Below are 25,140 nucleotides of genomic sequence, written 5' to 3' on the forward strand. Positions count from 1 at the left end.
TAACAAATATAAGAAAAAGATAAAACAAATAATAATAATTCCCAATACCATTACCATTACTAAAAGCAAGACTAACTCAGTTGAACTAAATACTTATTGCAAAACTCTAAAAGACACAATATGACCATGTTTCACCATATTATACAATAGATAGCAAAATTATGTAACACAAATACACTTTCAATATTACATATAACACAGTTATCCCACAATGAAATCCTTAAACTTCTTAGGACAAGAGATAATCCTACCCCTGTGATAAGTCTTGGAAATTTCCTTCTGATCCAAAGAACTTTTATCTCTTCCCTCGCACATTCTACTAGCTCACACAATGTCCTATCCTCCACAGCTTTGCCTTTTCTCTGGAGTGCATTCTTCACTTCCGATGTTTCCACTACTATTCTCCACCAACATTGGATCACTTGTTACATTTGCAACCAAATACAGTCAAAAACAGTTTTCATTCAAGCATTCACTAAGACCCTTCTCCTCTCTTTTATCATCTGCTGAGGTTTTGTTATATCTAGCAGTGGCGGCTCCCCCATTGGGGCGTGGGGGTATTGCCCGACTGCTTTCCTGCAATGCGAGAAGGCAGAAACATAAATGGTAATAACTACCATTTTATGTTTCTGCCTTCTTGCACGGCGAGAAAGCAGAGGTGCCTGGATGGGGGTGGGCGGTCCTGCTCGAGGGCACGGGGGAGTAGCTTGCCCACTGTTGTGCAAACTGACTGCTTGGTCTGGCTGAGGCCGACCAAACAGTCAGTATGCACAACAGTGGGCAAGCCACTCCCCCCAGCCCTCGAGCAGGACCGCCCACTCACCCCTTTTCTCTATGTATAGCTGCATGCAGCAGCATACATAGAGAAAATGGGCCAGGTGGGGCGCGCTCCGCTGCGCCTCACCAATCACAACACTGCCATTACAGCGTTGTGCTTGGCGGAGGGGAGGGAGGGAAGCTTGCTATTGCTGGCTGATGATGTCGCGATGAGAGCTGCCTGTAGGAATTGCAATAGGCAGGACGGACCCATCCAAAAGCTGAGGTGACAGGCGCAGGACGGTAAGTGAAGGTTTATTTTATTATATGTTTTTTAATTAAACAAACCCCTCCCGCCTCCCCCCATGCCCACACCCCCCCGCCACCCGCCAGGAGACCCCATTTTCACCCCCTCTACCCCCACCCCTCCATCATACTGGCCGCTACTGCTCGAATTGAGGCCTTCAGGGCATAATTCTTTGATGAAAACATGGCATTACAATGTGAGGAATCACGTGGAGTAATTTACACATTGCAGAGACTTGTGAAAAAGCCTAAGGGAAGATTCTGGCTGGGCAATGATTTCTTGCTGCGGGCTGAAAGAGGTTGAGTCATTTTAAATACGGAAAAGGTACGAAGAACGTGCTTTGGATAAAAATTTAAGAATTATAGATGACTGATGCAGAGAAAAACACCTCCCAGGGGCCAGTAACATATCTAAAAAAAAGACCCCAAATTGAACACAGAGATGGGAGGATGCAGAGCTGAACATGGGGTAGAACGTAAAGATTGTGATCACAAAATCAAATCGAGGTGGGCGCATGGACACTGGGTAGTGGTAGGGTGGGAGAAAAGGCGGGCTGCGGTGGGAGAGCGTGAGAGGCAGACTGTCCTTACAGCAACCTCACCGTTCTTACAGGCCAGGGCGGTGTTTTCACTAACGTGTGTGGAGCCTGGACGGCTAATCTACCATCTCGTAATAAACTCCATGACCTCGGCTACAAATCAAAAAAAAAATGGGACTTTGTTTGTAGTTTCATTTTAAACACTTTCAAACGTTTTGCGATCTGTGTACTGTTGGCAGTGCTGTGAAATTTGTTGTTACTAGCCTGGCAGATTTCAACTTGAGAAAAGTATATTCTGCTCTGCTTTCTTGTGGAAATGTAAAGTCTCTTAATGATCTTGAATTTGGTTATGATAATTGTAATGGCCAGCCTCTGAAACTGTTTAGGATTAAAATGTCATCTGTTATGAATTTTCTGTGACTGCTGGAAACCAAGGGCTGCAGTTAGTGAAACATTTTTGAAGATGTGCAGGACATGCTGCATGTAGTGTTTTGATAAAGGGAAGGAAAGGGTTATGACAACCTTGCCAGATTTCCAAAATAATAAGCACAGCCACTTATTAAGGGCTAGTAAACATCCAAGCAATAAAAGTGTATATTTCACTATTACGGTCAACGAGTAATAGGAGTTGTAGCTGGTGGTAATTTTTTTTACTGCATTGTGATATTCTATTGTGTAAAGAAGTGTGTGTTCAAACCTCTTCTACATTGCAGCTGTTGGGGTGGTGTTAATGGATATGAGGATATTGTTCCAGATACTGGGTGCAGAGATGAAAAATGCCTGCTGTGCTGTCTTGTTTTTACTTTTTACACTTCTTAGTTTTCAGTCTGATAGTATCCTGTAGGAATCCCCACGCCCCCAAGCCCTTCTTATTTATCGGGCTTGCACGCTTCCCTATACATCACAAACTTTTACGCCTCACCACTTTGAAATGTCACCAGCCGCCACTGTTATTTAGCCAGTTTGCCAAAGTGTCAGATTTTACCATCCCACAATTTGACTGAGCAAGCAAATACCTCTAACACTCGAAAGGCCAAAAAAACTTGCTACCTCCCTTCTTGACTTTGTAATCAATCTTATACCCATCCATCTGCAACATGACCACTATAACCCTTTCTTTTTATCATAGTAATCTTCATTTGTCCTTTGTGCCAGCTTCAGATTCCATATAACCACAGTAGGAGACCATTTTCTTTAAATTTCCACAGACATCCAAGCTTTATTATCTTTAGTGCATGGTTCACTTCCTCTCAACGCTCTGAACGGACTATAACAAGTCACTTATGGAATGATTATATGAGCCCAGATTAATTTATTCACTTCCTTTTCCCAATTCCTTCCAGCACTCACTGTTTTCTGCACACTTCGCATAATCACACGAAGCTCTCCACACAATCATTTCCTTCTGGGTGGTATGCTGACATGTACACTGCATAAACTGCATTCCTGAAAGGTTTTTAACTGGTGAGTCTTGAGCTGTGGTCCATTGTCACTTAACAATTTCTTAGGACTGCCTTCACCCAGAAAGGTCTCTTCCAAAAATAAAACCACTACACCCGCATCCACTTTGGAAAAGACTCCCACTGTCACATGGTCAATATCGGCCTGGTTAGAAATCCACCATTTACAAGTTCATGTTTCTTAAGTTGCCTTCTCTTTTAAACACAGTGACTTTTGACATAAATTTTCATGTGTGACCATGAAGGATAACATTCTCTGAATGTGCATTGCTTACATTTCAACTTCCTAGGCACACTGTACACCTTGAACATTCAGTATGAAGGATAACGTTTACTGTGCAAATGTTATTTATGTTATTATCCAGTAGGCGACAATGTTATCCAACTAGAATAAAACATTGTAGCCTGATAGGGATTGCGACATGGCCACATGGGTGCTGTTTATTATATATATAGAACCACTTCCTTATTTAATGGAGAAGACCACTCAGCTGATGCTGCTGCAAGGTCACTACATGCTGGAATTCCAGCTCAGCTGATTCCTGTTTATCAACACAAGGGATGTCCACCTCCACATCAAGATGGACAGCCTGTTGGCACTTATCTGTAGGTAATGGGGAGTTAGATCACCCGGGCAGGGATATGGCAGATCACCCCCGCAAGATCAGTTAAGGTAGCGCTAGGTAGTAGTACATTATTCACAGTACTTATATGCCCACATATATTCACTAATTTAGCACATTGGTGAAATGTTAATCTTTTTCACTATTCTTGCAAAGCTAATTATGCTAATCTGTTTCATTCCATTGATTATTTCAACACACAAATTATATATAAGCAGCACAATGCTTCAATAAATATTCAAACATCTTGCTGAGTAATTCTTTTGTATTTCTTTGGGTAAGCACAAGAGACTGAGCAAAGGGTTCCAGATCAGTTACCATGATTTCCTTGGGAATCAGAGATATCATGTTCTGAGGTTGCACATGCATTTGTTACCTTGTGAGGTTAGTGGTACAGATGGTGCACTGGGGGCTAGTAGGGACACAGGCCAACATTTCCTGAGGGTGAGCATGGAATCGGTCTGTCACAATACTGACATTTATGTTGTCCAAGAAACGCACAGTTTTACCAATGAGGTGCAAGCTGTATGACACCACTTCCAGCCATTTGGAATACATATGAATGAACTTTGGCACCCCTTCATTATACAGAATGAGTCCCAAAATGTCCTGTTTGCCAGGGACCTTCCAGCAATCAGTCCTTCCCAAGCGAGTTCTAAAAGTCATCTGTGACTTGTCTGCATTAGCACAACTACTACATTGTTGTACAAATCTTTCCAATTCCAAATCTAACCTCGGACACCAGTAAGAATTCTTGATTCTTTTTTAAGATTTGGCATTCTCTAAAAGCCTTCCATGCATTCATTCCAGGATTCCTACTCTAATCACTGGTTGTAATCACTTTATGTCCTCTCAATAAAAATCCTTTATCAGAAACATATAGCTCCTATCTTTGTTCCCAAATGTTCTTAATTTCCTCATTTAGTTTGTTTTAGTAGGCAACTCTTCAAACACAAATCTGTCAATCTCCTCCAAGACCTTATCTACTTTGTTCTTTTCCATTCATTCATTTTACAAAATGGCCATACCTCTTCACCAATCACAGCCACACCTTGATTGCTAAAGAAGGTATGGCCACTCATTCAACAATAGAACCTGGCAACACACAGGCAACCTGCTCAAATATTCTTCTACATTATTTTCTCGACCGGGAATGCACTCCACTTTACAAGTGTAATCCAATACATTTAGTGTCATCCCTGACAAGCGGGCAGTGGTACCTACAGACCCTTTTGTAGTTAATACCTTCACCAAGGGTTTGTGTTCATATGCACCATGATTCGGAACCTATAATACTGTTGAAACTTCCCCATTGCCCAGATGCAAGCCAACATCTCCTTTTCAATGACGGAGTATTTTACCTCCGTATTAGATAGGGAACGCAAAGCAAATGCAACTAATTTCCTCCACTTCCTTCGCATGTTTGGTTGACACCTGGCTCAATACGGCTCATAAACCCTTACCACTGGCATCGGTGATGACAGTGGTACTAGCATTCAGATCGAACATGTGCAATGGAAGCGCCATTCATATGTCCTCCTTTATGCTAACAAATTCATTTTTCACTTCCTCGTTCCACTCAAAAGCCTTGTGTTCTTTAAGCAGTTACCTCAAATCAAAAGTCTTTTCCATAAAATTATTTACAAATGTAGACTAAAATTCGGAAAGGCCTAAAAAAGACCTAACTTCATCTCTGGAGGTTGGCGCTGATGCACTAGCAATAGTATCCTTAATTTCTTTCTTCGGAAAAATTCCATCTTCACTAACTAAATGACCCAGATGAGTCACAGACTACATGCACAATTTACATTTGCTCCATTCCGCAGTTAAACCATTCCCCTTTAAAGTTGTTAAAACAGCCCTCAGCCTACCCTTCTGCTCCTCCTTACTCCTACACATAACGAAAAGTAATTAACGCTTCTTTGGTTGCTAAACAGCCTATGCATCAGTTTCTGAAAAACTTCAGCCGCTGAGGCCAGCCCAAATGGCATACACAAAAGTCTGTAGCAACCAAAGGGTGAGATAAACACAGTAACTTTCCTGTTAGCATGATGAAGAGCCACTTGATGATGGACTGAGGACAATTCAGTGGTAGAAAACCATCTACCACCTTTTGTCTCAGACAATAATTCATTTATTTTCAGTAGAGGAAGCTTCTCTAAAACAATATTTTTGTTTAGGTCATCATCTTATAGACCCATTGGCCTCCCTTGCAGCAACCAGTGGAGACAACCATTTTGCACAATAAGTTTGCTCAATTATTCTTTTTGGTCCAGTTTCTTAAGTTCACTAACCACTTCATCCCTTACTCTCAAAGGAATATTCCTTACTTCGTGGCACACTGGGGTGGCACCCTCTTTCAGCATTTACCAATATCACCTGAAAATACTTCTGGAAATGTATTTCTCCAAGTCTCCTTTTCCACCTGTTCCAGTGCTCCCAGTAATAAAACGTGATCCTTAATATTTGGATCTAAGATTATTCCCAATGCTTTTTGGTCCTTCCAACCCGACACTGAGGGTCCTACTTCAGACACATATAACTTTTCCCATATAGTACACTTCCTAAACTTGAATTCAAAAACTTTGTATCCAAACATAGGAATTTTTTGACCAGTAAATGATACTAGTTGAATGTCAGACTCCACCAAATAATTACCCCAAATACTCACGACTTTATCACTCCACATATTTTTGTTAGCTATGGTAAACGGGAATCCTGAGTCCTCCACAATTGCTATTTCTACTTCCCCAAACCAAATGCCACACTTGGGTTTGTTTTCTGATGCACTGTCAAAATTTAGAACTGGACATTCAACACATAACCACCCCTCATTGTCACTCACATCACTGTTTTCTGAATTTTCTGAGTCTGTTTTATCAAATACATACTTTACAGCTAGTTTGGTTTTCTGGTTCTTCCTCCTACAAACTTTGGCAAAGTAGCCAATTACTCCACAAAAAGAACATTTGACCTGAATTGCAGGTCAATTTTTATCTCTTTCTAAATGTTTCTTACTCCCACAGTGGAAGCAGGCAGGTTCCTTATCTTTGCCTTCAAAGTTTGCAGCACCCTGTACTTTGTTCATTCCTTTATAGTTTTTCTTCCCTTTTCCCATAGTGACTTTAGAAATAACATCCTTATCCTTACTTCTGGTAGAAGAAGTAGCCGCTGTAGTATCTTTGATAGTTCCCCTTTCTTTACCTAAGCCACCACCTCTTTTAAGGAATTGTCTCCACTAACCCACAGTCTTTCTTAGAAGCTGCTATCATTGGTGTGAATAAATATTTGGTCATGTATCATTTTGTCATGAATTGTACCGAACTTGCAAGAACCTGCCAATTGTTTGAGTGCAGACACATAGGGGCCGATTCCGATGTTGTTCAGTAGGGCTCTGAATCGGACTCGGGATTGCCGAATCCGATCCGGAGCCCTTGCATCCAACCGAATAGGGCACACTTCAGAACAGCAAAGTACAATGCCTGGAAACCAGTAGGGCTGACCGAATCAGTTCCGAAAGGCATTCGGGCAGGTTACATCTTTTGTAGCCAAATCGTAGAGCTCTATGGACTCGGTTTTCCGAGCGAGCGAGTATGATGACTGATTCGGACAGCCATTACGAATCTGTTTCCCCGGAATGAATTGGCTGCCGGAATCAGTATTTAGGGGCCCATAGCAGGCCCACCTTCACTCAGGGCCCTCCAATTCTGGCACATGGGGGTACCCAAATGACCACTCTTTCCAACCATGCACTGTGTGGCACAGGGTACACAATCTTCCCCAACCACCCCTTTCATCAATGGAAGCCTGTGTTCTTGTTACAAACACAGGCTCCCATTGAAGTCAATGGAAGCTTGACCGATTCGTATGTGGAGGCATCCAGATGCATTGTACTTGCTCCGTCGGACTCCCCTGCTCCAAGTCGTTCGGAAAGCATTCCAGAACCGTTTTGGTCAGAATGCTTTCTGAACAAGATAGGAATCTCCCCCATAGTGTTCAACAGGTTTGTGCTTTCCCTGCTTCTTTGAAAAAAAGTAACCTGTCAATAGCAGTGCAAACTGCTGGCAGATAGTAATTTTCTAAATCCGCAAATGCATTTCCCCATCCACTATAGATCATATTTTCTTTTCCATTTGACCGTATACTCTTTGACACCCCGGACCAAAACTATGTAGGAGTATTTTCTTCCTTCTTGTAGCAAACAATTCTCTTGAACCTTTATCCTCTATTGCTTATTTAGTTCACAAAATACTCTTTCCACTCCAACCATTTCATTAGGGTTTCACCCGGCAGCGGTAAGAATGGCACTGGTGGAGTGAGTTAGAACTTTTGAGCGCACATAGTTTCTTTATACTATCTAACAATAACTAGTACAAGATTATAACACAAGTACCACCAAGTTTAAATAAATTATTTCTCACTACTAATTATTTGCTGCATAAGAGGAAAGTTTGACAAAGCAGTGCCAACTGAATGTTGTATGTATTATGCCCAAGAATCCAGCATTAGCAGTTCATTTCTACAAAATTCCCTTAACAATAATATATATTAAATGTGTCTACATTTCATTGGTGCTGATCACGATTGGAAAAAAATTAAAAAGCAACTTTAAGGTGTGCACATCAATGTAAATATGCAGGAGTAAATCACCAATTAAATCAGGGCATAGGCTTGTAAACCCTCCTGATGCCTAAGTGGTGCACGCATCACCATATCAGCAGAATGCGTGAAGAATGGTGAAACTTCTTCTGAATAACTGGGGTGTGCATATTATGGTAACATTTAAATGCTGGTGAACAGGGAAGAGCCGAAATATCATGCTTACCAGTTTACATGAGGAGTGCGCATCACCGTGAAAGTTGGAAGCACATGCAAGCCCAGCAACACAGAGCAAGAAAAGTTCCTGTAATGTGCTTCCAAGATGTGCTCATCATCGTAGTATAGAAAAGGCTCCAAACACTCCCAAAAGTCTTCCAGAACTGCTCAATAACAAAAGAATGCGCACATCACCACAGCGCATCAGCAGCAATGAGCATCAGAGATATGGACTTCAAAACCTCATGACTCCCACCTCTAATATGGCCATCACAGATTAGCAGTAAAGGCAATGCCCCAGCAATGATGACAATGTGCACATATAGCCAAACATGTGTGAACCTTCGATGAAGAAAATGCAATAGCGAGGAGACTCGAGGGAGAGCTCAATCGGGTTCTCAGGCTATACTTCAATAATGAGCTGTGCTCTCACACAAATCCCCCCAATATTAAAAAAACACTTTGCCCTGCTCTCCTGTAAAACCTTAGCCCACAAGTGGTGCAAGTGATGAATCAAGCCACAGGTACAATTTGTGTACTTCGACATGCATGAAACCAAATCAGGACGCGTCTTGTAAAGATGTGAAGGGCTGGGGCAGCATGGGATGATTCATCGCTAAATCTGTAGTGTTCCCTCAACAATCGGGAGGACAATCAGGTATGTTGTTAGTATTTATTGTAGAAGAGAAGGCAGCAATGTCTGCTTTGCATCAAGTATTCCTCAGGTATCATCTAACTGCCAGTCCCCATATTCCAAAACCCTTCTTTCCAAGGAGACAGTTACCAAGATGAGTGGACTTTATAGCCTGATACCACAAAGAAGAGGAGTGATGATTGGTTAGCTGAAGAAAGAAGAAACCACAAGCTGCAGCATTTATAAAATGTGTTGTCTCTAATAGTGCGTGTTCCCCAGAGTAGGTTACCAACTTTCCATTATCCATTACCCAGACTCTTATCCCACAAGACCCTACTGAGTTTCTTGAGCCTCTTTTCATGAGTTCTGCTTTTATTGATTTTTGATTTATTTAGCTGACTTTGATGCAAAAGCTTTATGCATGATCTCCCTCACACTCTCTCGAACTGGAACTTTTCACAGGTTCTCCCCATTCCTAGATTAGGGATTCTTTCCTTTCTGGAATGTGCTTAATGCTTTTATTATTTGATTGCCCTATATTGATTAACAATTTCTGTTCATACTTAATAATCAAGAATAATAAGATTTAACTGGTGACGTTTAATGAAGATGAATTACTAAAAGATACAATTAATAAAACCCTTGAACTCATAACAAAAACTCACTATTGACTGAAAATAGATTAGTGGTTGTGATTATAATTTAATGTGCTGTACAACTCTTGGTCTTCTCTAAAACAACAACTAGATCCATAGGCCTGAAACAAAGCGTAGATTAGCCCTGCAGATCGGGACCAAGACTTTCATTTAAACTAATTCCCACTCCAGCACATGCTAAGGACCTTCCCTATTTAATATCAGGCCTTACACATGTTCAGATGCTCATAATTTTCGGATGCAGATGGTTATAAATACAGGATGGATGTTGCACGATTTCATATTTCAAAAGTAAAAGACAGAAGAAAACTCGTTAGTCCAGTTGAGACCTGTTGAATACGTTTAACAAGGCAACAATGTCTTAACCAGTGATCATTAAGTAAGACAAGTACAATGTATAACAAGTCACACAGAAAATAAGGGAGACCACAATAGTTGAATGAGGATCATAAAGAATTGTAGGTTTTTAAGGTAAAGGTAGTTATATCAGCACTACATTACATAAATTTTGGTGGTAACCCAAAAGTACATTGTGCACATTTGTGCTCATGGGAAAAGTGAACGGTGCAAGTGAAACGTGAAATGTGAGGTAACAGCGAAAACGGCTAAAGAAACAATATAAATGTTGGTTGAAAAACAGTCAATAGGATATTTATACAACGTTTAAACTGTTTTAGGAACCACAATGACGCCTAGTGATGCGCTGAATAATCAAACGCGTTATGACCTGTACAATTTCAGGTCATCATCACGACCAGGTTACTGTGAGTTGGTCAGGGCTTTATAAAGGATTAAAGGAAAGAGCGGGTTTGAGAATGGGATGGTACAGGCATAGGAAGAGAATAGTAAAAGTAGGGGAGTAATGGCTACCTATAGTAGTTATAGCATGGACACCTTGTAGTAAGGATGAGTCAAGCAAGGACGGTATTGGAAGGTGTTGGAGAATGATCTGTGGAGAAAAAGGAAACCAAGGGGCCATTCAATAGAGAGTCAGGGGGACAATAAGCAGGAAATCCAGTCCAGGGTGGTTGTAAGAGAAAGGTAACCATAGTGGAGCTAGTGAGTAAAATCTTACTGTGTCAGCTTCGTTCGAATAATGGGTATGCGGTAAGTCAACCCACAGGTGAATCCAGACTGGTACAATGTCAATCTTGGGGCTGAATAAACAAGGTCCCAAAGCAGAAGCGCAGTGAAACCGGTCCGCGGTTGTGAAGGAAAAGAGGGTGCAGTGACTGAAGGGTAGGGCGGCGGCGGGTGCATGTGGAGAATGAATGCACATCAGTACGAGAATTACCTTGTTTGAAGTTCAAAATGTGGAGACCAGGAGTCGGGAAGCCAGCATTAAACTGGAGGCGAAAGGTGAATGAATATGCCTACGCCGTGTTCATGGTTGCACTAAGGAGCGATCAGCCCACGTAGAGAGCACGTAGTCGCCTCTGTTTTTTACACACACTGAAAACGTAATCTTTTGTCATGAGTTGGCATAGCGCCTTCATTGCGGGGCGCCACACCAGCACAAACAGTGCTTGAAACTGAGAAAGAAGAATATGTCTGAGAATTAGTGAGTCACTGACAAGTTCTGGAAAGTGCAGCTAGACTAATCTTTGATATAGTCCAAGGACGTGATCAAGGAAGAGTGCAGAGATTTCATGGGCTTGGTCAGACACAATCCTGTCTTACTGCTTTAAAGTAAGCTCCTTCCAGTTCTAAAAGCAATCCAAAAATTCAAAAGAACCCAAACACATGGAGCAGCGCAATTAAGACTCCACCCTTACAAGCCACAGAAGCACATTATTTACGTACATTTAACACTATATATTTTGTGTGTCCTAACTTTATTAACGTGGAGTGAAGCATTCAAATGTTCTCCTGAAGTGCATTCACTGTAGAAACTAGAGACTCATGAATGGGCATAATACATTTTAGTTCAATCATGAAAACATGATGTTCTCACATGTATTTACACACATTTTAAGTCGTATTACCTTCTTCGAAAGTGCATTGCATTTGTAACCATGAACGCATTTATTCTTGTTGAATTTAATTTGAAGTTATAGGTTCACATATAATCATATATTCGAAGTGCACATTGAAAAGGCTTCATTAAAGTTAGCACAACTTGGGGCCACAAGTAGGAAGCCTAATACCGGTTGGTAACGGCTGAAATTACCGAATTTCGGCCGTTACCGACCGGTATTAGGCTTTTCAGATGTAGGGGGCCTTAAATTTACAGATTCGGTAAATTTACCGAATCGGTACATCTTAGATGTAGGTGGCACTGAAAACAGTGCCACAGACCCTTAAGAATTTGTTATTTACCATGAAATACTATTTCATGGTAAATAACGAATTCCTGGCACACATACATGCCCTTAGGGCATGTATGTGTGTCACATGGCACACAAGTCACAATCAGGGGTGCAACAGGGTGTCAAAGTGACACCCTGTCCCCCTTGACAATTCGGTAATTTTACCGAATCGGTATTTACCGATTCGCTGTTTGTCATTGATTCCTATGGGCCTCAAGGCCCATCGGAATCAATGGCAAATACCGAATCGGTAAATACAAATACCGAATCCTAACGATTCTGTATTTTTTACCGAATTATTACCTACATTGGATTTACCGATTCATAACTACCGAATCGGTAAAATTTGGTATTTATGAATCGGTAAATCCAAATTACCTACATCTAGCCCTAGGACTTTATTTCTTAACTTGAGATGCATTTTGCTTGCTCTTTGTGTTCTCTCCCCTTCACGTGCTTTCCCAAGGATTCGTAGCTAGATAAAAGAATATTATTGTATAGGAGATAGTTAGGCCTGTGAAGAGAAATGCTGGTGAGAGCAGGACGATTTAATGAGCAGAAGAAGCCTCCTATTCATCGCTTATTAGGAAAAGCTCAAAACTCAAGGTTGCTGAGGCTATACAAGTTCTGTGGGATGAGAAAGTCTGGAGATGTTGCAATTGCACCTGTGGAGTTCACTCTTGGTCGTGGAGAGTGGAGCAAGTTTCGGTATGTTTCAATTAGTGTACATACTGTTAACATTAGAGAAGATCCCTTTTGACGTAGAGAGGTACAGACCTTTCTACTTCCTTCTGTCCTTGAGAGTGTGTAGCTTCATGCTATGCACTATATTCAGAATATTTCTAATGAAACCTTCACTATGCTGAAACCTTTCTGCATTTTAACTTTCCCTGAGACCTGTTATTCCAACCTATACTCATTTCAGATTTAGAGCTAGACTAGATGACTGTAGAATCCATTCATGATTTGGAAGGTGGAGTGGAGCATCGCAAAAGAACACTGATTTCAAATTCTTGGCATCTATATTGTTTTGACTGTGTTTATTTTATGCTTCATGCTATTGAGGCAGCACTGATTGAGAAATGTCCCGCATGCCCGCAGCCATCTCTCTCATGCCTGCAGCCATTTCTCTGCTTCCCTCCGCCATTGAACTGATGCCCATGTCAATGTTTTTCATATGTTCATTTAGGTGCTTCACCTGTCTTTGGACTGACTTGATGGCCTTCCCCTGCATGCGCTGCATCTTCACCATAGTAGTCTCCAGTCCGCAGAAGACACCTGCACCCTCGCCATTTTGGTTTTGACTGTTATCCCTGACCCTGCAGCATCTGGCACCTGTGGGTGCCTCCTCAGCGGTGGACTGCTGAATAGCACTGCTGTGCTCAACTTCCACGGTTGGTGTATTACCCCCCCACTGTGTCTCCTGCAAAAGACTCCATTTCCATGAGTGTGGACACGACATGCCTCTTGCTTTTTTGCACTGCAGTTGTTGTTGCAGCCGGTGATGTTACCAGTTCAGGTGAGGACATGAGTAGTGGTGAGGCTAACCGCTCTGGGGAGGCCAGCAGCTGTGGTGACGCTGGCAGGTCTTGGGAGGCTGGCAGTATCGGAGATGCCACTGTAGCTTGTGTGGTTTGCCCTATGCTGGTACTCGCCTCCTGTGTGTCTTCCCTCCGTGGTGCACTAGCTTCCTTGTCCTTGGGACGCCTGCGAGATGTTTCGCCTGTGGACAGAAAATCGTACATTTACTATGTGGTCCTACAACCCTGCTTCTCCCAAAAAATTCTCAACTTTGAAACAACATAGCTATTGCATCAGCTTGCTCTTCACTGATGTGTCGCATACCTTGTTGTTTGGTGTGTTGTCTGACATGGTAGGTGTTTCACTGACTACATCTCGCATAATGCATTGCTGGTGTATTCTAAAACCTGTACTGGAGTGGGCTTCACACTACCACATTGGGGAAGGGGAAAGGGAAGGGGAAGGGGTGGAGGTGATTGCTGTGCATGCTTCTTACCTTTTTTGGTGGCAGCTCGGGCTGAGCTGTCTGCATCCCCAATCCCACAGACGCTGTCTGGTTCAATAGTGGACTCCACCAGCTCCTCAAGCTCAGTCAGGGCAGGTGCCCTGTTCCTCCCTCCTCCTGTCAGGTTTGCTTGTTTGTGGAGCTCTGACATTTCCTGCTTTGTCACACTCCGGAGGTCATACCACCTCTTCTTCAGGTCGTCAATGTCCCATGGGGTCACTCCAATGGGATTGACCTTTGTTTGTATTGCCAGCCAAATTTTCCTTTTGGCAGATTCTGCCTCCTGCAGGGACTGCTTTCCAAACAACTTGTGGTGTTCCCTCACTACCTCCTCCATAAGGACCTGCAGCTCCATGGTGCTGAATTTCAGCTTCCTCTTTCTCTCTGCTCCTTCCCTTTCAGTGTCTTTGCTTGCCATTTTTCAATTTTCAATGAGAAAGTTTCCCAGTGGCTCAAGGGCTCTGCACTGCTCTCCCGGCCTCTCCAGCAGCTTCAGATTGATTGCACCTGCATGGGTGTGGCCACTTCCTCGTTGGGAGGAGGGGTGGTTGCACCTGATTGGATGATTCCCTAATTTTTTCTATTTTTGATTTGCCGATTCGGTAAATACCAATTCGGTATTTACCGAATCGGTATTTACCGATTCGGTAACATCCGATTCGGAATATACAGATTCGGATGTTACCGAATCGGTATTTACCAATCTGTGTTGAGGATTCAGTATTTATTTACAGAATTATACCGATTCGGTAAATATTACCGAATTTTTACCTACATCCCAAATACCAATTTCTTATTACCGAATTGGTAAAATTCATTAAAATTCGGTATTTAAGAAAGGGTATTTAGGATTTACCTACATTTGTCCATGGTCATTTAAAATGTCAGTAGCTCTAAATCAAGAAAATACAAGACCTACTGCATTTTCAATGCCTGTTTGTATTTGATATTGAAAATGTTTGGCAGGATTTACCAGGTCTTGTCTAATCAGATAATATCCACAGGCAACCTGGTAGGTGCCATCAAAACAGATTTGGTAAAAGAGCATATAATTAATAGCGGCTGGGGAAAACCAAAATGATGTATTATTATATACAGAACAAAAACATGGCCAACAGAGACGTGGTGCTCAAATCAATAATGGCTGCTACTTAGAAAGTCATTTCAGAAGTTAGAAAGTCATGTTTTTGCTGTTATAAAGTTTGAGTCATAGAATAACTTTAGAATTGCAAATCTAGTGTGTAGAGGTTTAAGCCGTTGCAGAAGAGTGAACCTATGATTGCAGGCCACACACAAGAATCCATTCACAAGCATTCAAATATTATAACAGACTCATCCCTATTTTTACGGTTGAGCATGCGAGAGCATGCGAGAGCATGCGAAAGCGCATACGTCTCGCTTGCGACACACTATTGTTTACAAAAAAGGCTTGGCGCCCCCCCATTGCTTACCATTTGATGGCTTCAGTGCAATTTCTTCTTGTCAATCTCCTAATTGGACAGCCCAGGCCGGGCGTCACTTCCTGTTTCTTGTCCAGCGCATGGACCAAGCACAGATTGATTCTTCTTAAATATTGTACTTCAGCTGCTCATGCTGTGATTGAGGTATATGAGGAATACATGTGCCCGATGAGAGTTCAATCTCTAGCAGTACTGTAAAAGAGCGTTGTGTTTCTGAGCATGTTTGTTCTTATAGTATCCGCTACTCTTGTGCCTGTTTCAACTCTGTGGTTCAGTTGCCCACTTCATATTACAGTCAGTCAGCTACCTTAAAGTTTGAGCATGAAAGGGAGGATTCCTTTCTCTTTGAGTTCCCGAAATAAGTGCCTAAAGTAAACTTGACTTAAAGAGGTGGGAGTTTAGTTTCAAAATAGTTTTAAGCTGGGTTAGTGTAGCATAACTTTTTTGTATTTAATCTCACTCTGCCATTTGACAAATGTATCATGTATGGGTATTATTCACCTACTGGAGTGTGTAATTGGATTTATGTGGCACTTACAGCACTATCCTCTGACGAGGCGCTGAAGCGCGTTGTTCGTGTTTCCCATTGTATAAGATGCTTGTGGTTTTAACTGGCTGTGTCTCCTTACTTACTTAGAAATAGTTGTGTGTGATCTCTGCCCGTCTCTGTCTCCCAGCTGTTGCTGGCGCCACTCCTGCTGTGTTGGGCTCAGGATGTTCAAATTCATCACCATCATCCTCAATGTCTGTTAATTCCACTGCTGGTCCTTTTTTAGTGGCAAGGTTGTGCAGCATTGCGCAAGTTGCTATGATTTTACAGCAGATGAGGGGTGAGTACTGACGTGCGCCTCCGCTTTTGTGGAGGCAGCAGAACCTGCTTTTTAACAGCCCAAAAGTGCGCTCCACAACGTTACGTGTAGATTTGTGTGCCACGTTGTATCGTCTCCCACTCAGGGTTGATGGGTTCAGGTAGGGTGTTAGGATGAACGAGCGGACGGCATCTGCGCTATCGCCTATGTGGAAAAGAGAGAGCCATTAATCACATGCACAACAACATCTACATCTGCAGTATCTATCAGGCTGTGTCACAGTGTGTTACCTAGCAGGTATCCTTCTCCTAATTCCCCCGCTGCTAGGCGTGTGTAGAGCCCACTGTTCTGGAAGATGTAGGAGTCGTGGGTGCTTCCTGGGAATTTGGCCACGATGTCTGTGATTATGTTGGCAGCATCACAGATGACTTGCACATTAATGGAGTGGGTGGACTTTCTGTTCCTGTAGATGTACTCTGTTGCTGCAGGTGGGCAGATTGGGATGTGTGTGCCATCAATACAGCCGATGACAGGAACTGTGCCAGTTGATAAAAGTCAGTCTTGGTCTTCAGCAGTTCCGCATGTGTGTCAGGGAAGCTGATGTAATGATGCATTCTCCGCATCATGGCCTCCAGGAACTTCCTGGAGAAACGGGACAGACAGCTCTGGGACACCCAACCTATCGCAGCTATCACCCCCTGGTAACTCCCAAATGCAAGCAGGTGTAGGGTACAGAGCACCTGCACATGTGGTGGTATGGCGTGCGCCCTTGGTGTTGCGTGCTCCAGCAGTGGGTGCAGGTCCCTAATCAAGTCCAGGATGGTGTGGGGGTGTAGCCTGTACCTTTGCAAGATCTCTGCCTCAGTAAGTTGGAAGACTGTGATCTGCTGTCTGTAGATTTGCTCCTCCCGTCTCCAGATCCTCTCTCCTGCTGCCTGTAGTCACCTTGCTATCACATAGAATGCCACCATTCTGATCACACTGTTGCATTTTGGGGCCTTTTTTATGGCCTGCACCTGGTTACCACCTGCTTTCAATCCATGGTAATTACCGACTCTTAAATACCGAATTTCATGTAATTCGATATTTTAGAAGTTACCTACAGCTCTATTCTAATTTTTACCGTTTCTTATTTACCGATTCGGTAAATAAGAATTCGGTAACTACCGAATCTGTAATTTCGGATTCGGTAATGATAAATCGGTATTTACCGATTCATATTTACCGAATCCTTACTTTTGGCCTCCTACATCTCAATTGCCTAAATACCGGTCGGTAACGGTATATTTACCGAATTTCGGCCGTTACTGACCGGTATTTAGATACCTACATCTGGCCCAATGTCTTTTACCTATGTGTTATGGGGTGTATGTATGTAGTGTGTATTGTAATTGTGTGGGTTGAATTGAAATTGTTAGTTGTGGAATTGTGTGGCGTGGAATTGTGTGGTGTGGAGTGAATTGTTGTACTGGAATTATATTGTATGTGAGCAGTGGAATTATGTGTATAGTAATTATGTGGTTTAGAGTGTACTGGAATTATGTGGAGTGGGATTGTGTGTTATTGAGTGTAATTATGTTGAATGGTATTTTGTGTTGTGGAGTGGTATGTAGTGGAGTTTAATTATGTGGTGTGCTGTTGAATTTTGTGGCATGATTGGTCATTTTGTGGTGTGGATTGAATGTATGTGGTGTGTTGTGTAATTGTGTTGTTGATTTGAGTTATGTGGTTTTGTGTTGAATTATGGGGTTTGGAAAGGAAATGTGTGGAGTTGAATTATGTGGCGTGGAACTCTGTGGCGTTGAGTGAAATTATGCAGATTGGAATTATGTGGCATGATTTGGAGCATATTTAGGTGGATTGTTGCTATGTGACAGTGACAGGGGGATATGGGACTGAGCAGGAAGAAAATACATTGGGTAATTAAGGGACGTGAGAAAAATGTGCACCAAAGGAAAAGGGAGCTAAGAGGAGTGAGAATGGGGTGTAGCTGAGGGCAAAGGGAGGGAAAGAGCATGGCACAGATAAGAGACAAGTAGAGAGAAAGTACTAGGGGGCAGATAGGAGGCAAATGGGTGGGAGGAAGAAAACTAACAGTGGCTGAGTGAATGCCAAAATAAGGGCAGACAAATCTTTAAAAGGGTAGGTAAAAGGAAAAAGGAGGGGGCAGCGAGGAGGCAGTGGGCAGCGAGGAGGAAAAGGGGCACAGAGGAGACAAAAGGATATAGAGGCAAAAGAAGGCGGGGGTAAAATAATTTGACATAGGTGGAGAGGGGGAAATAGAGAATGGTTATAGGAGGCAGAAAAGGGGCAAAGAAGGCCAGGGACAGGGAAATGGGCACAGCATTGGCAAACAGGGGCACAGTGGGCAGCAGGGCAGAGAGGAAGATGAATGGGGCAGTAAGAAAGAGGAGAAGACAGAGAAGAGGTAACATAGAGACTTTGGGAGGATTAGAGGAGGAAGCATAGTTTGTAACAATGCGAGATGCCAAGAAATTCTTCACAGCAAATTTTAACAAGAAGAGCGAGGAAACCACAGGCAAGAAAAGCAAAAACAGGCGCATGTTACAGAATACATATCTTGGTAAATATAAACCCGCATATTGAATTTTGCAGAAGAAATCACGTTGAACCATTTAGAAACAGTTTAAGTAGGATTTGACTTTTTTTGCTTGAAAAACAAACGGAAGTACAGTAAACATAAATACAATTGACATTTTGCTTCCTTTGGTTTACTAATTGATAACACCACTTAAGACCAGGAAGGACAGTGGAATATCATGCAATAAATACACAGTAAAAATATCTTAATGTGTACATAGATCTACTCACGTCCACCCATCTCAGTGACCCACCCCCATATACCCAATAAAGATGAGGACCTTCTGCCCAATTGCTAGCCAAATAAATTGTCTGCACCTTTTAAACAAACTAAGGGGCCGATTAGGATGGCGGACGGACTTGCGTCCGTCCGCTACCCCAGAGGTGGAGGGACCGTCCGCAAGGGCAGCGGCGGTCCCGCCGTGCAAATTAGGATGTGACCGCCACCCTGGCAGTCACATCCTGGATATTTAACATTGCGTCGGGTGCTGCTTCAAGCAGCACCCGCCGCAATGTTAAAAGTGCATGTGTTACATTTACATGCACAAAGCGGCAGGCACTGCGCGGTGCCTGCCGCTTTGTGCATGTAAATACTGGGGGGTACCATAGGTACCCCCCATGTGCACCCCCCACCCGCCAACACCCTGGGGGCCCGCAACGGGCCCCCAAATTCAAAAGTACACATGCTTTTCCACGGCGGAAAAACCGCCGCGGAAAAGCATGTTTACAAATGCTTCCTAATTTGGCTGGCGGTGTCTGATAGACACTGCCAGCCAAATGAGAGCTTTTACGCCGCGGTTGTAATCCGACCGCGGCGGAAAAGCAGCGGACAGAAACCAAGACCCACCAGCCATCGTAATGCGGCGGTGGGTCTTTGGTGACTCCGCAGAGGATTTTCCGCCTCCTCCGGGCCGGAGGTGGCTTCCGCCGGCCCAGAGGAGGCGGAAAATCCTCCATCATAATCGGCCCCTAAATCTTGTATTTACATAAGATCAATAATCAAAAGACTGTTTTACTAAAAAAACAACCTTTCCTAACTGGAACCCATCCCATTTCATATGGTGAAGCTTTCACTTTTACAATGCAACATTTTAAAACATACGCATTTGTAAAGTGTACGTTCCCCCAAGGGTATCTTGGCACTGAATGACATATGTTTATTGTTACCTAATTCTATTGAACTCAGAAGGATGAAAGCCTGAGTGGACCCACTGGGATTTTAACCTGTGACCTTGAGGTCAAAAACAAACCCCTACAGTGGACGCATTAGTCCATTGAATGACCAGACTCGGCGCGTAAACAAGGTGAATGTATTGGAAATTGGGAAATTTCAAAAAAATGTATGCAAGCTGTGGGTAAGTCTCCCTTCTCCACCTCTTAAAGTATGTCAGAGGACATGAAAACATATGCCAACCTGTTGCACCCCTATTGCAGTTATTTTAAAGTTTTGGCAACAATTGCAGCAGTAGCCCAGGAGAGTCCTGGTCCTTCTGTGCATGCTGGGAAGGCAGGTATCCACACTACTATTCAGGGTGGGACTGAAGTCCAGGTCTCTGGAAAACAACCATGTTTACTGGCTAATCATAAAGGGCCAGATGTATCAAGATACCATTTTGCGATTCTCAAATAGCGATTTTTAAGGAATCGCTATTTGAGAATTGCAAAATGGTATGTTTGTAGAAATTCGCTATTTTTTAGCGTTTTCTTAAAATTCCTTAATTGCGATTAGTAAATTGCTAATCACAATTAAGGAATAATTTCCCATTCATTTCTATGGGCCAGGAGGCCCATAGGAAGGAATGGGAAATTATTCTTAATTTGCGATTCGCAATTTGCTAATCGCAAATTGAGAATAATTTCAATGGCGCAAGGGTGTCTTAAGGACACCCTGCTGCACCCCTGAAATTGACATGTGTGCGCATATGGCATACATACATGCCCTAAGGGCATGTATGAGCGTCACATGCCACCTTTACAAATTGCAAAAAGTGCATTTGTAAAAGAATTCGCAAATTACCACCAACTACAAGTTGGTGGTAATTTGCGATTTCTTAGTGTGAATTCGCAAAACTTTCTTGTTTCTTACATACCATTTAAGGAATCGCTTTTTGCAATTCCTTAAATGGTAGCGCAAAAGTAAGGAATCGCAAATTTTGCGATGTGATTTTTTTCATACATCGCATTTCCCGTTTTTTTTTGTCGCAAACGCTGCTATTTTGCGATTCGCAGCGTTTGCAACAAAAAAATGCTTGATACATCTGCCCCAAAGTAATTAGACTGCGGTAAAAGAGCAGCCACTTCTTACGAGCCTCTCTACTTCCAGAGTCAGTAAACCCAACATGCCATTACTCTCTGCTTATGTCTGTCCCGACTGAGGAAGCCAAATAAAATATAAAAAGCAGGTCCAGAGAGAGTCGGGCAGCAGGGGTAGATGGTGCAGTGAGGGGAGCATAACTATACCCCCTCTGCTGCTTCCTCATCCAGAATGTCCTTCATAAAGAAAATAACATTTCCTAGGAAGGAGATATCGCTTCGGTGTACTGGTCTGGGAAGACCGTCAAACTGAAGGTTATTTTCTTTCCAACACCGCAAGCATTTGTTTCCAAGGTGGGAGACACAGAGAAATGGAAGACGTGAAGTTAAGGGCCGATTAAAGAAATCACACGTTCTGTGACGCAAGGCTTATGTCCTGACAAGAGGCATGCTTGAATCAGGCAAATAGGTTTCAAGTCAAGCATAATATTTTTGCTGGTTACTGAGGTTCGTCAAAGCAGAAAAAATAAACTGCTGTAGATTTTCAGTGTCAGCAGCAGCACACAAATCCTCGAGCGTGTTATGCGGACGAACCTCACTCACTCTTTAAGATGGTGCGAAACATGAGCAGGACGGAAAAAACAAAGCAGTCCCCAGAGGAACACCTAAACACTGAACTTGGCCAGTACTTGGCAGGAAAGCGGAAACACAAAGGAGGGAATAGAGGACTGATTGCCCAGTAGCAAGCAAGTATTTCAAAAGGATACTGGCATAGACACATAAAAAGCAATGGCAAGCAATAGGCAGAGTTTAACTCCACAAACCATATACAACAAGTCGCTAAGTGACAGCGCAAGCACTGTCTAGTCTCCACCTAAAAAGTAGCACTTTTTCAATTGATATATATGTATTTTTAATAATGAAAAAATGCAATCAAAGCAAACTAACTGCATAACAAATAAAGCACTTTGTAGTCAGAGGCGTTTACTGCTGAGTGCACTTTGTTCTTTCCTTTCTGTATTTTACCACTAAGCATTATTTTGCTGTCTGCTGTCCAGCATGTCCTGTGCTTGTAACTTGCGGTCGTTTGTTATCTCTGAAGGCTTGCCACTAGAAGCTTGGAGGCGTGAAAAAGTACCTCCCATTTACATTTACTCCAAGTAAGCAACTTTAAATGATCAATAACAGGCTGGAGGAAACAAAAAGATACAATACACTTGCATCCGAGCCAACTTTGGAAAAAATGTATGTGATGGTTAAGGCAATTCTTTTTTGTCTTTTATTCTGGTTAAAAAGAAAAACTATTTGATAAAAACATATTTTTATCCTTAAGTAATTGTTATTCATATACCACAAAACTCACTAGAAATAAAAACCTGCCATGCATTATCTAAGGGCAGAATTTTATATGAAAACACAACGCAAAACATACATGAAAAGTAAATACACATTGGCCAGAACCTGAATATAGTTTAATAGACAAAGTGAATTATACTTTTATTTTAAAATACCCTGAAAGTAACACTCAAAAGAGAGATAGGAAAGTCTGCTTCTGTGTGTGCATATGAACACCAACGGAGTGTCAAAATAAAGTAAGATTTAATCTGACAAAGGTCTGCCACGGGTAGAGTTTATTGTAAAATCAATTTAGCGACCCCTTTTGCTGAATATTTTCATTGAGGGTAGATGATGTCTATACATCAGGTGTGATGGAAAAATATATTTTTAACCTCAATGGATGCCTGAATGGGAGATAAAGGGTACATAGTACACTTTAAAGAGCAAATCTTCTTTTACGGCCACAGTTTTACTTAGGCGTATAAAGCTCTCCACCTGCACGCTCTACTGGTAGAACCTGGAGCTTCAATTATGGGACTTTGGCATAGGGCAGAGCAGCAAGGCACCTTTCTGCGCTGCCCTATGCTAAAGTGAAAGGGCAAAAATGCACTGTATTTATGTAATACAATGCATTCCTGTCTTTTCTCCCTGTTCTGGCACTGTTTCTTCAGCCTAACGCCAAAGCAGCATCAAATTTCAAGAGTGCTGTGTGGGAAAACCCACTGCAATGCCCATGAACCGCCTCCCGAGTGCAGAGTAAAGCAACGCAGCAATTTTTGCTGTATTGCCTTACACCAGATTTATGAGGCCGCTCCTAGTCATGCATGGTGGCTTTGAGTGGCTTCATAAATCAGATTAAGAATCCTGCGTCACGCACGTACCACTTTACATGGTGCAATAATGACGCAGGGCTCTCATAAATAAGACACCTGGGGGCAGATTTATGTTAACTGGCGCATCCCCAGGGATGCGCCAGTTAATGGGCGCCACAATGCGCCACAGCTCCGCCACCCATGGTGCGCCGCATTTACAATGCGGCGCACCATGGGGCAAAAACGGCACAGATGCGTGACGCATCTGTGCCGTTAAGGTGGCGCATTGCTGGAGTTGCGTCGCAAGCGCGACGCAGCTCCAGCAAGGCTCGGGGGTGCCCCATCTTAACAATGCTGCGTCAAGACCTACGCCTGCTTCAAGCAGGTGCAGGCTTTTGACGCAGCATTGGCCTGAAAGTGACTGAGTGAAATCTTATAGATTTCACTCAGCCACTTTTGCGAGGCGCACCTGCCCTGGAACGCCCACCCTGCGCCGGAACGCCCGCAAGCGGCGCAGGGCTTTACAACGTGACGCATCTGCCTAGATGCGTCACGTTGTAAATCGTTCGTAGGGATGCGCCACGTTTACGCCACCTTGCGTGACGCACCAGCGGCGTAAACGTGGCGCAAGGGCCTCATAAATCTGCCTTCAGGTTCACAGACTAGAGTGTGGGATACAAATATGTCTCAAGATAGAAGTTCTGGCCGTGGCAGATATGTCTAATGTAGGTTTAGGATTAGAGGTTTGAAAATGTACGTCAGCAGGAGAGAAGACAAATATAAGCAATAGGATGTTGATGACCCAAAAGAATAAATTTGTGGGAATTCACATACCTTCCTTTTTGCTTTCACATCCAATTTGCATATTCAGATTGGGTACTAAAACGGCGGCGAAAAGTTCCCCAATATGCTTGGAAGGTAAAGAAACAGGTAAATGTTCAAAATATTCTATGTGGAGAAAACAAAAATTACACATTGGTAAAGTCAATAAGTTTGGCTTTGGCAAACAGTATGATGGGGATTTTTAAAAAAAAACATTTACTAATGTGGGCACAGTCTGGCCATAGAATATCTTGGGGGGGGTGAGTGAATAGTGTGGGCTGCTAATCGGAGCAGTCACCCCCCTCCTGCAGCACGCAGCACAGGGGCACGCCAACGGACCAGCGAAGCAGGTCATTTGGCACCTTTGTCGGGGATGGGAGTGTAGGACAGGGCCTTTGCTCCTTCCACCTTTACCAGTGACCTCAGAGGCCTTGAGAAATAGCCAACAGTGAGGACCCGTGATGAACTTGGGTACTGCACAGCCACTGGAGGAGCTATGGCGACCCCAGCTGATTGCCTCACTCATCTTGAGCCACAATTGCGCGGTCCCTCCTCAACACTGGGCCCAAAGTCTCGGGAAACAACTGACAGCGATGATCCTGGATTTCGTCCCACCATTGGAGGGCCTGTGACGAAACAAGATAAGTGGGATTGCTGCCCAACTCATTCTGAGCAATAATTGCATGGTACCTCCTACACACTGAATCAAATGCACAGTTCCCTGCGGGGTGGGCACATCACATGCAGCTGCCTGTAGGCATCGTGTGTACGTTATGCTAGGGTGACTCACAGTGACCTCTCCAAATGAGCCTTCTTCATTCCATTGTAAAGACCTTCATCAACTACCCTTGATTCCATTTCCTGCATTCTTAAATGTACTCTGCCTATCCTAACTCATCATCATTTATGACCTACTGTTCA

This window comes from Lissotriton helveticus, chromosome 2_1 (genome assembly GCF_964261635.1).
Source record: "Lissotriton helveticus chromosome 2_1, aLisHel1.1, whole genome shotgun sequence".
In the NCBI taxonomy this organism is placed as follows: Eukaryota; Metazoa; Chordata; class Amphibia; order Caudata; family Salamandridae; genus Lissotriton; species Lissotriton helveticus.